Source organism: Anopheles coluzzii, chromosome 3 (genome assembly GCF_943734685.1).
Source record: "Anopheles coluzzii chromosome 3, AcolN3, whole genome shotgun sequence".
In the NCBI taxonomy this organism is placed as follows: Eukaryota; Metazoa; Arthropoda; class Insecta; order Diptera; family Culicidae; genus Anopheles; species Anopheles coluzzii.
The window spans coordinates 63,600,999-63,614,757 of record NC_064671.1 but is presented as its reverse complement, the minus strand read 5'-3'; positions in this window follow the sequence as shown (position 1 = coordinate 63,614,757).

Below are 13,759 nucleotides of genomic sequence, written 5' to 3'. Positions count from 1 at the left end.
CAACAGCTTTTATCTCGGCCGAAAAATGTTTTTTTTTTCTGGCCCAATGTATTTTCTGTTAAGAAGGAAAATTACACTGTCAATGTGTAAAACGGTATTTTTAGTGAGAAACACATAAACGAAATGTGAGAGTGTCATCGCCAAACACAGTCTTCTACACATAAAAGTTATTTGAAACTGAAAGACATGATTCACATACAATTCTGATGCATTATTCCGTATGTGTTATTACACTTGTGGAGTGGATTTTTCTGTCAAACGAGGTCAGGGACGGATAAATTCTAAAGTTATGCCTGCAATGTAATAGGCACTTAATATCTATCTTTGGGTTATCCGCGCATGTAAGTGTCCGATATAATGTGTAAACAACCTTTGTTGTAAATAATTTGTAATTAGTTTGCCAATTGTTAACCAACTTTATTATAAAACATCAAAATAATCAAAACTTAATGAAGTAATATTTCAAGAGTTTTTTTTATAATGGAGTCTGTTTTAAATTGTTATTAGATTTCAATTGCAAAACAGTAACAAAAATGGGTCACACGAAAACGAAGATGTTAAAGTAATAGGTAATGGAAATACTTCGAAGGCTGCAGCAGTAACCACTCTACACTTGTACATACACTATATAAACTGACGGATGGTCAATCGAAAGACAACAATCAAGCAAGATCGATGTGTTTGTAAGTTGCGTTGCGTTTTTCAATGACTTTGCAAAGGTTTACCAATCATAACATATTTCATAAGTATCAACGATTGCATTTATTCGTTTTATTCAAGAGAACCAACCTATGTGATACACATGATTTCACCATTACTGAATACAACTCACGTGGAACTATTACCACTCTATCATGGAACGAAATATGCCTTTGCGACGCACTGTACAGTATATCTGCAAGTTTAATAATGTTACGTTATCTTCTAATCGCCAATGAGCTGTTACTCTATAATCTCCCGCCGGTACAGAACGGGGTGACAATCGTTCATCCATCGTCCATAAAATATCATAGGTTCGATTCTAAAAATGTATTGTAAATATTTTTTTAAAGGCATTATCTATCCATTCTTCAAGAGTGATACGGTCCGACTGTATCACACTAATTGTGTTCAAGAATTCCAAATACTTACCCCATGCGGACATGGCCGAACCACTGTTGGAAGTGTTTCCTCAAAAATATTGTAAAGATACGTTGATAACGGATCGACTGGTCTTGTTCGCAAAAACTGACAGCCTTCGATGATTGTGTCGAAAAGAAATGGTTGATATAAGTTAAATTTGTACTCAATTTTGAATGATACAAAACACTTGCTAAACTCTTCAGGAATGGTCAATGAAAGATTTAATAAAGTTGGTTGATTTCGACGCAAGACTGTTTTACAGTGATGTAAAATAGCACGTGTATAAGGTTGATCTATGCACAACATTTTCACGAGACGTAATTGAAATGGTCTAGACAAATTATCTTCAGACGAAATGTCGCATATGCAGACAAACGTTACACACACCAAAATGTAACCAAAAGTCAGTTTTTTCATGTTTCTTCAATATCACCGGAATGTAAACAATCGTCAGAATTATATGAATCTTCAATATCACCAGAATGTAACCAATAGCCAGATTTTCATTACTCTTCAATATCACCAGAATGTATCCAATAGTCACATTTTTCATTACTCTTTAATATCAAACAGGTTTTACAATGCCAATCACAGTGAATATCATTCTAAACATTACAATATTTATACCCGTTCGTTCTGAATATATATTGTGACAGTTTGTTTGTAATTGTTGCTGAAAACAGAAATTATTAACGAGTATTTTGTGATCATAATCTAGCCCAATCAAAAACAGCTTAAACTTTTCCGATGCAATGATGCAATATTTTTGCTAAAGATTCATTTTTTCCAAAAATAAAATGCACTAAATAAGTAAAACATGTGTTTTTATGGTATTTTTGTGGTTTGGTATAGCCCAAAAAAGTACGCTTTTTTAGATAATTACAGTTTATTGGTGTTGCTGCTGGAAGTACTTTAAGTGGAGTATAAATTGCTTGGAAACAATCGAATAGAAGTTATTTTGCTAAAAAAAACTGTACGTAACAAGGTGGACGAACGACGAAAATCCAAACGCCGTTAATGGTTGTGATAATTAGAAGAGTCACTTGATTTTGAAAAATATCAAAAATACTTTGAGCATAATGGATTTTGAGTACATTGATTGCAAAAGAATAAATCTTTTATGTAACGAGTATTTGAAATTCAATTAGTAAGAAACTTAATTGGTCAAATATTTGTCTAGTTTCGCTAACTTTGCGCAATATAATCATTGAATGTAATTAACCTTTACTAAATAGCACTTAAAAATTATGAATTTTAATGATAAATTGTTTTGCAAAATTCAATCGATTGTGAGACCTAATCCAACAACAGTATTATATGTAAACTTTTTGATTTTTGTATTATATTATACGTAAAGGAATTACATTACACTATTATATGTAAAGGAAAAAAGATGGGTTAAACATGATCAAAATTGTATTCGTTTTTACTTTCTTTTTATTTACTTTATAAGTTAAATCATTGATCACACCGTTATTACTGTTCCAACTCCATGAGCATGGTAAAATTCTTTTTTTTTTTATTCTTTTTTTGCTCCATGTTCTTTTTTAAAATTTTTATTGTGCTTTTATACGATTTTTTTTTTAATTTTACATATATTTGAAAGGCTTATTTTTTCGATATACCCCACGATATATACAAGTATTTTAGCAAAAATATGGCATATATTTTTTTTCGACATTTTTCGACTCTTTCACAGGTAGTATAAAGTATGTTTCCATTGGTATTCGGTATGCGTGAAAACTCGAGATACGCTATTCTGCTCATTCTCCTACAATATAGTATGATGTGTAATTACTTGGCCGGTCTGGTGGTACAGTCGTCAACTCGAACGACTTAACAACATGCCCGTCATGGTTTCAAGCCCCGAATAGACCGTGCCCCCATACGTAGGATTGACTATCCTGCTGTGGTAACAATTAAGTCACTGAAAGCCAAGCCCACTTCACTAGTGGGTACAGGCAGACCTTGACCGCCAGCGGTTGTTGTGCCAAAAAGAAGAAGAAGTAATTACTGTACGTCACTTTTCTAAAAATTATTACCTAAACTAAATTCTAACTGCGATATGCACTAAACTAAATGCATACAAGAGGAAACAGCTAGTTGAAGCAAACCATCCCGTTTCTATGGAGGTTGTAGCTAACCTAACAAGCGGTCCGTGTTTGCCCGCCTTTTTAAATGCGTAGGTACGTTTTGGGCGTTTTTCAGTTTGATTATACGCCGTGATAATAGCAACGGTTTTGTCTGTGTTGTTATAAGTGTAACAATCTGTCAATCAGTTATTAGACAATTATATAATTGGCTTTCATGTGTATTCAACATTTGCTGCACAGTTAAAATATTAGTCAGGTCTCTCTCGCTCATTTTTTACTACTGTCAATTTGTGATTTGACCGCGATCAGTTGTTCCCCTTGACCCTATTTGCCCTTTTTAGTGATCAAAGCTGAACTACTCTGGTTTGTTCTGGTGGCAGTGTTATTGATATAATATACTAAAATATACAAATATTATCCTCAAAATAATCAAATATTTATTGGAACAAATTCAGAGAACAGGCTTGACAAAGGAAAAATTAAATAGTATAGTAGTATAGTTTATTGTGGAAGTAATTGGCCGAGCGAGGTGGCCTTATTACTTAATACTACCCTGTAACTTAAATCTAGCAATACATAGCTTATCAGTAACCGAACAAATACATTACATAACGCACAGTACAGTAAACAGTTTAAAAATGAGTCGCGTGATGCCAGTCAAAATTATCATAATTAGCATTAAATTTAAGAGCCATAGCAGTCATAGGATCATTTTCACTATAAGCACGTCTAGCCAGTTGAGTTTTAACTAGTTGTTAGTTACGAAATGTTCTAGAGGGTACATTTAAGTAAATTCTAGCTAGTAGTTCGGGTGCGTCAGTCTCACCTAAAATTAGCTTAGACATAAATTTCTGCTGAGCTACTTCTCGTCTCTTTTCAAGCGTCTCTAACCCAAACAGTAAACACCTAGTTTCATAAGACGGACGAGGATCAAGATTGCGACACGGGGTAAAACGTAGGACAAAACGTGTAAACTTTCTCTGTACTGACTCCAATTTTTTGGACCAAAAGCTGGATGAAGGAGACCATACTACAGAACAAGACTCAAGCAGTGGACGAACAAGAGACTTGTACAACATTAAAAGGAAGTGTGTGTCGCCAAATTCTCTCGATTGTCTGCGGATGAAACCTACCATTTTGTTGGCCTTGTTTAAATATCGGAGTAGTGTTGATAAAAATTCAATTTACAGTCTAAGGTAACGCCTAAGTCCCTAAAAGTCTGGCAACGTTGCAGTATGGTTCCAGATATATTGTAGTTATGGGTTATGGGACAGACAGTTCGATGGAACGACTTACACATACACTAACTACAGATATTACAAGGTCATTTTTCTCACACCAGTCGGAAAAGCAGTTCACTGAACTTTGCAGGGAGATAACATCGGATGCTTCACGGATTGGAAGGAATAGCTTAAGATCGTCCGCGTACAATAAATATTCAGAGTTGCTAACAGCCGAAGTAATGTCATTGAAAAAAAGTGAAAAGAGTAGTGGTCCCAGGTTGCTACCCTGTGGAACGCCAGAAGAGCTCTCAAACACGGTAGAAAAGAAGCAATCAACTTGTACGCAGTAGCTACGAGCTGTTAGGTAGGATCTAAACCACTCCACCATGAAAGCAGAGAACCCAAGACGTTCCAGTTTAGCTAGCAATAAGCTATGGTTGACACGATCGAATGCAGCTTTCAGGTCCGTGTAAACAACGTCCATTTGAGCTCCCGAGGTAAAAGCCGCATGACACTTTGATACGAACTCAACTAGATTAGTTGAGACACTACGTCGAGGAATAAAGCCGTGTTAGTGCGTTAAGATAAGAGAACGGCATCTGTTCATAATCGAGTTTTGCACGACGATTTCAAGAACTTTGGCACCAGCGGGCAGTGTGGTAATCCCGCGATAGTTAATGGCAGAATTTTTATCACCTTTTTTGTACACAGGAAACATCACAGAAGATTTCCAAGCTTCGGGAACAGTGCATTGGTTTAGCGAGAGTTTAAAAATGCGTGCCAGAGGGTCTGCTAATATGTCACCACAGTTAACAAGGACTGCCGTTGGAATGCCATCTGGTCCAGGGTTGAACGATGTTTTTACTTGCCGAAGAGCACGAATAACCGACTCCTCAGAAATATCTATGTCACGTGTATCTATGTCGACAGCATCACGAGGTACATTTTCCAGGGCTGCATCAAGTGAGAAACGAGGATCATCCGCAGCAAAACAGCTTTTGAAACGTTCAGCGAATAGATTGCACATTTCTTCCTTGCTGTTCGAGGACCGCTGGTTGTAAGTGAGAATGGACGGAAGTGAATTATTACCACGTTTCGATTCAACATACTTCCAGAAGCGTGTAGGGTGTCTTTTTAACGAGAACTGGATACGAATAAGAAATCGAGAGTGAAGCTTTCTGTTATAGCGTCGGTATGCGTTGTGTGCTGCAATGAATCTCAACCTCAAGCGTTGCGTTTTATTTCTGCTGAAGGACTGGTAGCACGAAGCGTTAGTTCTTTTCAGGCGGTGCAAGCGTGCATTACCCCAGGGGGGATTAGTTCGTGGTCATCTAAGAGGGCAGCAGGTTTCTATAATTTCCATAATGATGCAATTGAAACGTTCCAGCGCAAAATTTACATCAGGATTTCCCACGAGAAATGACCAATCTATCGACGACAATAACTGCATCATGTAAGAGAAGTTTATTCTTCTGAAGTCTCGTAAACCGGGAACATGTTGCAGCGAAGCTTCATGTATGCTAGCAGCACTCGAGGCCTGAGTAATACGTATTTCTAACGGTGGGTGATGGTGGTCAACAGCAACAACAGGAAAATGCGAGATTTCGGTTGCACACACGTTCAGGGTCTCACCGCACACAAAGATCAGGTCCAAAAGATTATCAGATGCGTTAAGGATATTATTGATCTGAAATAGTCCATTACTGTTTATGGAGTCGAGAAGATAACGTGAAGTCTCAGTAATCCGTGAGTTTGAGTGATCAACTTGTAGAGCAGGAGAGTGCATTTCATCGAGTTTCCATGTGAGCGATGGCAAGTTAAAATCACCAAATAAAATTCAACTTTCATTGGCATTGCAGGCAACATCATCGACAGTAGAACAGATAGTTTGTATAACGACCGGGTTATTAATCAAGTCCGGGGGAATATATACTGCGCCAATGACTAAAGTGCGTTTATTGCAGTAAACTTTTATCCATAATTGTTCAACAGTGCCGGGGGTTGAACACAATAACGTACGCAAATGAACGGCAACAGCGATACAGGGTTTACCAAATCACTTTGCGATGTGAGCTGCACAATTCATCTCACTTGAGACGTATTTCTATTCTGACGTGCTACTTCATTTGGCCCGAAATAATTTTCTATTCCGCCGCATTCATTTTCATCCATTATATGAAGTCTTTTCACAGGGGATGTTAGCTGGAGCCGTCCGCGATGTTTACATTTTTTCAAAAATAAATTTTTGGGCTTTTAGTGCTGATTTGTGATACAAGTATGTTGTTTAACAAAGAATAGAAGTTTATCTTTGCTCCGCTGTAGCATTCTAGCCGAAAAATGGATTATTCGTTGAGGTATTAGCAGTTGAACCTGCTCAGTCAAATCTGCTAATAATAACAAAAATTTTGCTGAAAAAAAACACAGCACCTGGACTGGATAATATGTATATTTTATGGCATGAAAATTAAACAAAAAACAATACAAAAAGACCAAACTGAATGCTTTACCCAAACCAGGGAAAGTTTAATACTAACGATAAAAAAAACTACAGTCCTTTATCACTGTTACCAACTCGAACAAAAATGGTCAACATGGCGTTAAAACTGGTTAATAACTATTGCATGAATGTGTCATAAAAAACCATTATCCCAATAATCTCACTTGGTTTTAGAGCAAACCTTAAAAATAGTTAGGATACCATCAAAAAATTAAGCGTAAAATTAGTAAAAATATTGTAAGGGGAACAAATATCTTTGGACCTAATCAGATGGATCACATCGTTCCTAAATAACCGCACGGTTGAAATATCATCAGAAAATAAAACTATAAGAAAACCCACCGGTCTCGTAGTACAGTCGTCAACTCGTACAACTTAACAACATGCCCGTCATGGGTTCAATCCCCAAATAGACCGCGCCGCCATACGTAGGACTGACTATCCTGCTATGGGGGGGGGAATCAATTAGTCACTGAAAGCCAAGCCCAAGTGGGTACGACATCGGTTGTTGAGCCAAAGAAGAAGAAGAAGAAGAAAACTAGCAAAATATGGACTACCACAAAGGGAATTTTATACAGTTACATAAACAAATAAATTGCAACCCATTATTACAATACGCAAACGATTTTGTCATCATACAAAAATCAAAAACACCTCAAGAGCTACAAATAAAATTATAAAGAGCCTTAATTATTTTTATAAAAGAAAGCAATAAACTAAAGCTGCGCACAAACATAGACAAAACCAAACCTATGATTTTTTGAAAAGTAAACAACCAATTACACTAAAAATAAATAACAATAACTATTGAAAAAGTCGAAATCTACAAATACCTGAGTGTATGGATAAATGAAAACATGAAATTGCACAAACAACTAAAGGAACAAATAAAGGCCAGAAAAAGATTACAAATAATCTGTTGTTACCACTCTATCATGGAACGAAATATGCCTTTGCGACGCACTGTACAGTATATCTGCAAGTTTATCAATGTTACGTTATCTTCCAATCGCCAATGAGCTGTTATTCTGTAATCTCCCGCCGGTACAGAACGGGGTGACAATCGTTCATCCATCGTCCATAAAATATCATAGGTTCGATTCTAAAAACGTATTGAAAATATTTAATATAAGGCATTATTTAATCATTCTTCAAGAGTGATACGGTCTGACCATATCACACTAATTATGTTAAACAAAAAAACCAAAATACCTACCCCATGCGGACAAGGCCGAACCACCATTGGAAGTGTTTCCTCAAAAACATTGTAAAGATACGTTGATAATGGATCAACTGGTCTTAGTCGCAAAAACTGACAGGCTTCGATCATTGTGTCGAAAAGAAATGGTTGATATAAGTTAAATTTATACTCAATTTTTAATGAAACAAAACACTTAGTAATCACTTCAGGAATAGTCAATGAAAGATTTAATAAAGTTGGTTGATTTCGACGCAAGACTGTTTTACAGTGATGTAAAATAGCACGTGTATAAGGTTGATCTATGCACAACATTTTCACGAGACGCAATTGAAATGGTCTAGACGAATTATCTTCAGACGAAATTTCGCATATGCAGACAAACGTTATACACACCAGAATGTAACCAAAAGTCTTATATTTCATGTTTCTTCAATGTCACCACAATGTAGCCAATAGCCAGATTTTTATTACTCTTCAATATCACCAGAATGTATCCAATAGTGAAATTTTTATTACTCTTTAACATCAAAAAGGATTGACAATGCCAATCACAGTGAATATCAATCTAAGCATTACAATATTTATACCCGTTCGTTCTGAATACATATTGTGACAGTTTGTTTGTAATTGGTGCTGGGAACAGAGATTACTAACGAGCATTTTGTGATCATAATCTAGCCTAATCAAAAACAGCTTAAACTATTCTTATGCGATGATTCATGTTTTATGCTAAAGATTCATTGTACAAAAATAAAATGCGCAAAATAAATAAATCTTTTGTGTTTATGGTATTTTTTGTGGTATGGTATGACCAAAAAAGTGCAATTTTGTTCTAGATCATTACAATTTTTTGATGTTGCTGTTGGAAGTGCTTTAGTGGAGGATAAATTGCTTGGGAACAACTGACTAGAAGTAACTTTGCTAAAAAAAACTGTACGTAACACGATGGACGAACGACGAAAATCCAAACGTCGCTGATGGTTGTTGTAATCACAAGAGTCTCTTGTTTTTGAAAAATATCAAAGATTCTTTAAGCAAAATGGATTTTTTAATACATTGATTGCAAAAGAATAATTCTTCTGTACAACGAGTATTTGAAATTCAAATAAAAAGCAATTTAAATGCTGAAATATTTGTCTAGTTTCCCCAGCTTTGTACAATATAACTATTGGATGTAATTAACCTTTACTAAATAGCATTTAAAAATTATGTATTTTTATGAAAAATTGTTTTTCAAAATCCTATCGCCTCTCTACTTGTAAGACCTTATCCAACAACAGCATTCTATGTCAACTATTCCATTTTTCCACACAATTTACCAAATATCATACAGAAAGGAGAAAAAAATGGATTAAATATGATCAAAATTGTATTCTTTTTCACTTTATTTTTATTTACTTAATGATTTGGAACATTTGTCACATCGTTATTACTGTTCCAACTACATGAGCATACTAAAATTAGCTCCATGTTTTTTTTGTGCTTTTATACTTTCGTTTTCTTATAATCTAGGGAAACATATGGGATGAGGAATCACGAAGACGGGATCGGAATTGGGAAACTGGGACGTTGAAGTCGAATAGGTGATACGAATCGTTGAATGCAGAAAGAGCGCGCAAGAAAGGGTCATTCTGGCCATGACGAGTTTGGCGGGAAGGAATAAGGAGCGGGGGTCGGTCACGAAGACGACGCGAGGGGGCATAGATAGGAATCGAGGATAGGAGGGCGGGAACATCTAAGTCATTGGAAAGGAGGCAGGCAATGAAATATGACTGGATGTGATAGATACGCGTTCTTAACGTCTCTAGCCCGAGCAAACGACATCGGATAGGATACGAAGGAATTCGATCCGATCGTCCAAGAAAACGACGGATAGCGACACGAGTGAATTTCCGCTGAATTCGTTCGATCCCATCGATCAGTGTTAGGCCGGCAGGCCACCAAACTACCGACGCATTCTCAAGTATCGGGCGGACCCAACAGCAGTACAGGGACCATAGGATCAGTGATTTCAGAGGACATACGAATAATGAGACCGAGCATTTTATTGGCCTTATTAAGGGTGATTTCGATGTGTTCTTAGAACGAGAGTTTCTCGTCGAACCACACTCCAAGGACCTTTGTGACAGTAACTCTGTTAAGTACAGTGCCACAAAGAACGTAATCGTGCTCGATCTTATTAGACGAGCGGCCATTTGAAATCACACAACATTATATATATTTGATACGCTTGATTATTCGAATGGTTGTTGTTGTTGTTTTATTTTTTTACGAGGCTTTTTAGAATTCGCCTCTCGTAATATAAATTCAGAAATCACTAATACTATTTGAGATAAAAAAATTAATTAAAAGTTCAAGAAATAGAAGAAAAAATACAATAGTTCTTATGATAATGGTGAAAGGTGAAAATGTTTGTGAATTCTAATGCTTTTTTCATATCAGTGATGTTTTTTATAAATATTTTTTTCCATATTAGCTACACTTGTTTCTAGAGATTAGTTTCCTTTAAAAAAATCAAAAGTTTTTCAATTTCCTTGCAATTGTTGGAAAGTACTATGTCCAAATGATCTTCAAGTTTCTTCCTTTCTGCGGAATATCCAAAACAATTAATTAAATTTTTTTCCACCGTTGTATCACATCCACAAAATGGGCAGATTAACGGTGATTCCTTTTTAATTACGTACGTATGTGTAAGTCTGGTGTGTCCAATTCTCAATCTTGTTACCACTCTTTGATCGCTGTGATCTAGTGAATCGTTCCAAGGTACCGTGTTTTGTTTTATTTTTTTAAGGTTGGTAATGGGTGATTTGTTCCAAATGTTTTGCCAGCTCTGATTTATTAACCCTTTTCGAATGGTGCAATGTATAGTTATGGATAAAGCGATAGCCATTTTTTATTGATGTAATGATCCGAACACAAGTACCTCTGATTTGCAACTGACCCGCCTCCAGTGTATCAGCCGCGCACGCATCTAATGATGTTCACATTCACTATCACGCGTATGCGTGCAATCCTACAGTGCACCGACATGAAGAACGTAGGCAATTCCCCAGCCAAGGGCAGGTGTGCCTCATGTACATATCTATAAACAGGTTTTTTTTAGCAAAAATATTACATATATATATATATATATATATACATATATATATATATATATATATATATATATATATATATATATATATATATATATATATATATATATATATATATATATATATATATATATATATTCGATATTTTTCGACTCTTTAACAGGTAGTATAAACTATGTTTCCATTGGTATTCGGTATGCGTGAAAACTCGAGATACGCTATTCTGCTCACTCTCCTACAATTTAGTATGTTGTGTAATTACTGTACGTCACTTTTCTAAAAATTATTACCTAAACTAAATACTAATTGCGATATGCACTAAACTAAATGCATACAAGAGGAAACAGCTAGTTGAAGCAAACCATCCCGTTTCTATGGAGGTTGTAGCTAACCTAACAAGCGGTCCGTGTTTGCCCGCCTTTTTAAATGCGTAGGTACGTTTTGGGCGTTTTTCAGTTTGATTATACGCCGTGATAATAGCAACGGTTTTGTCTGTGTTGTTATAAGTGTAACAATCTGTCAATGAGTTATTAGACAATTATATAATTGGCTTTCATGTGTATTCAACATTTGCTGCACAGTTAAAATATTAGTCAGGTCTCTCTCGCTCATTTTTTACTACTGTCAATTTGTGATTTGACCTCGATCAGTTGTTCCCCTTGACCCTATTTGCCCTTTTTGGTGATCAAAGCTGAACTACTCTGGTTTGTTCTGGTGGCAGTGTTATTGATATAATATACTAAAATATACAAATATTATCCTCAAAATAATCAAATATTTATTGGAACAAATCCAGAGAACAGGCTTGACAAAGGAAAAATGAGAGAAGAAAAAGAATCAATCAACATAAAGCAATCAGCAGCGAGATAGAATCTAAGAAAGCTTTGGCACAATTTTATTTTTAAAACTAAACTATCCAGAAAAAATTTGAAGATGCATTAGAACACATAGACACCAGTATATAGGTATTACACCAATAATAAGGAAAACTTAATTAAAATAAACATCGAAGCTGCCAAATAATTTCTAAATAATGACCTAAAATAACTAAGGGGATGAAAACATGTTTAAAAACATACAAACTCTCAAGTATTGCCACGGGTGTAGCTTTTCGTTTATTACAGTTGCTGTTACAGATTTTTTTGTAACTGTCGCTCGCGTATTGAGGGTTCCGCCGATCAGTTCAAAAATTGGTCTGCCTTTTCTTGTCTCTAGTTTGCAACTAAGCGTCTTCAATGGCGCTTTGTTTTTCACCAGCTGATCTACTTGACCCTGAGTAACCTCGCTTAGCGACCTTTCTCGAACTTTTCCCTTATTGGTTATGTTTTTCAACATAGCCTGTTGTTTCATATTTGGGATATATGTTCGTCTTTATCTAATCTTTATCTTTATCTAACAACGCCATCTGGAGTTTCTTTTGCGAATTATTCGAGCTGTCCTTGACAGCTCGTTGTTTTGTAAATATTACGGCAGCTAATCTGCACGAGGTGCACATCGTGCCAACACTCAAGAATATACTAAAAGAAGAAATCTGGCAAAATTTGCTGAAAGAAAGCACAGCACCTGGACTGGATAATATGTATATTTTATGGCATGAAAATTAAACAAAACAAAAACAATACAAACAATACCAAACTGATAATACCCAAACAAGGGAAAGTCTAATACTAACGATAAAAAAAACTACAGTCCTTTATCACTGTGACCAACTCGAACAAAAATGGTCAACATGGCGTTAAAAATGGTTCAAATCTATTGCATGTGTAATAAAAAAAAAAAAAAACCTTATCTCAATAACCTCACTTGGTTTTCGAGCAAACCATTTTTTTTAATTCAGGAGTAACGGTCCAAAAAGGCCGTATTGCTTGGAAACCATAAAATTAGTAAGGATACAAAAAACAAAAGCGTAATATTAGTAAAGATATTGAGAAAGTAACAAATAAATTGCAACCCATTATTACAATACGCAGACGATTTTGTCATCATACAAAAATCAAAAACACCTCAAGAGCTACAAATAAAATTATAAAGAGCCTTAATTATTTTTATAAAAGAAAGCAATAAACTAAAGCTGCGCACAAACATAGACAAAACCAAACCTATGATTTTTTGAAAAGTCAACAACCAATTACGCTAAAAATAAATAACAATAACTATTGAAAAAGTCGAACGGCCTCAGCACAATTTTTCGATCGAAAAAATTCGATAGGCGCTCACGTGACTGACAGTATAACTATTTCTTTTATACCCCTACATGAAGTTGCCCCCCCCCCCCCCCAGGTAAAATTTTTTTAAAATAATTAATAAATAATTTTTTATCACTCAAAATTCTGAAAAAGAACCAACACATTTATCAACTTGCTTTTACATAACGTTTTTCAACAACATCAATTTTGATTTACGGAATTTTTCTGATATTCGATAATTTCCGCAGCTCAATACGTCGCGGATTTTGCCCCATACAAAGCGGAACGATCGAATTTTTGTAGCATAGTTCATTTTGCTCGTGAGTGTCATGGTATACCAGT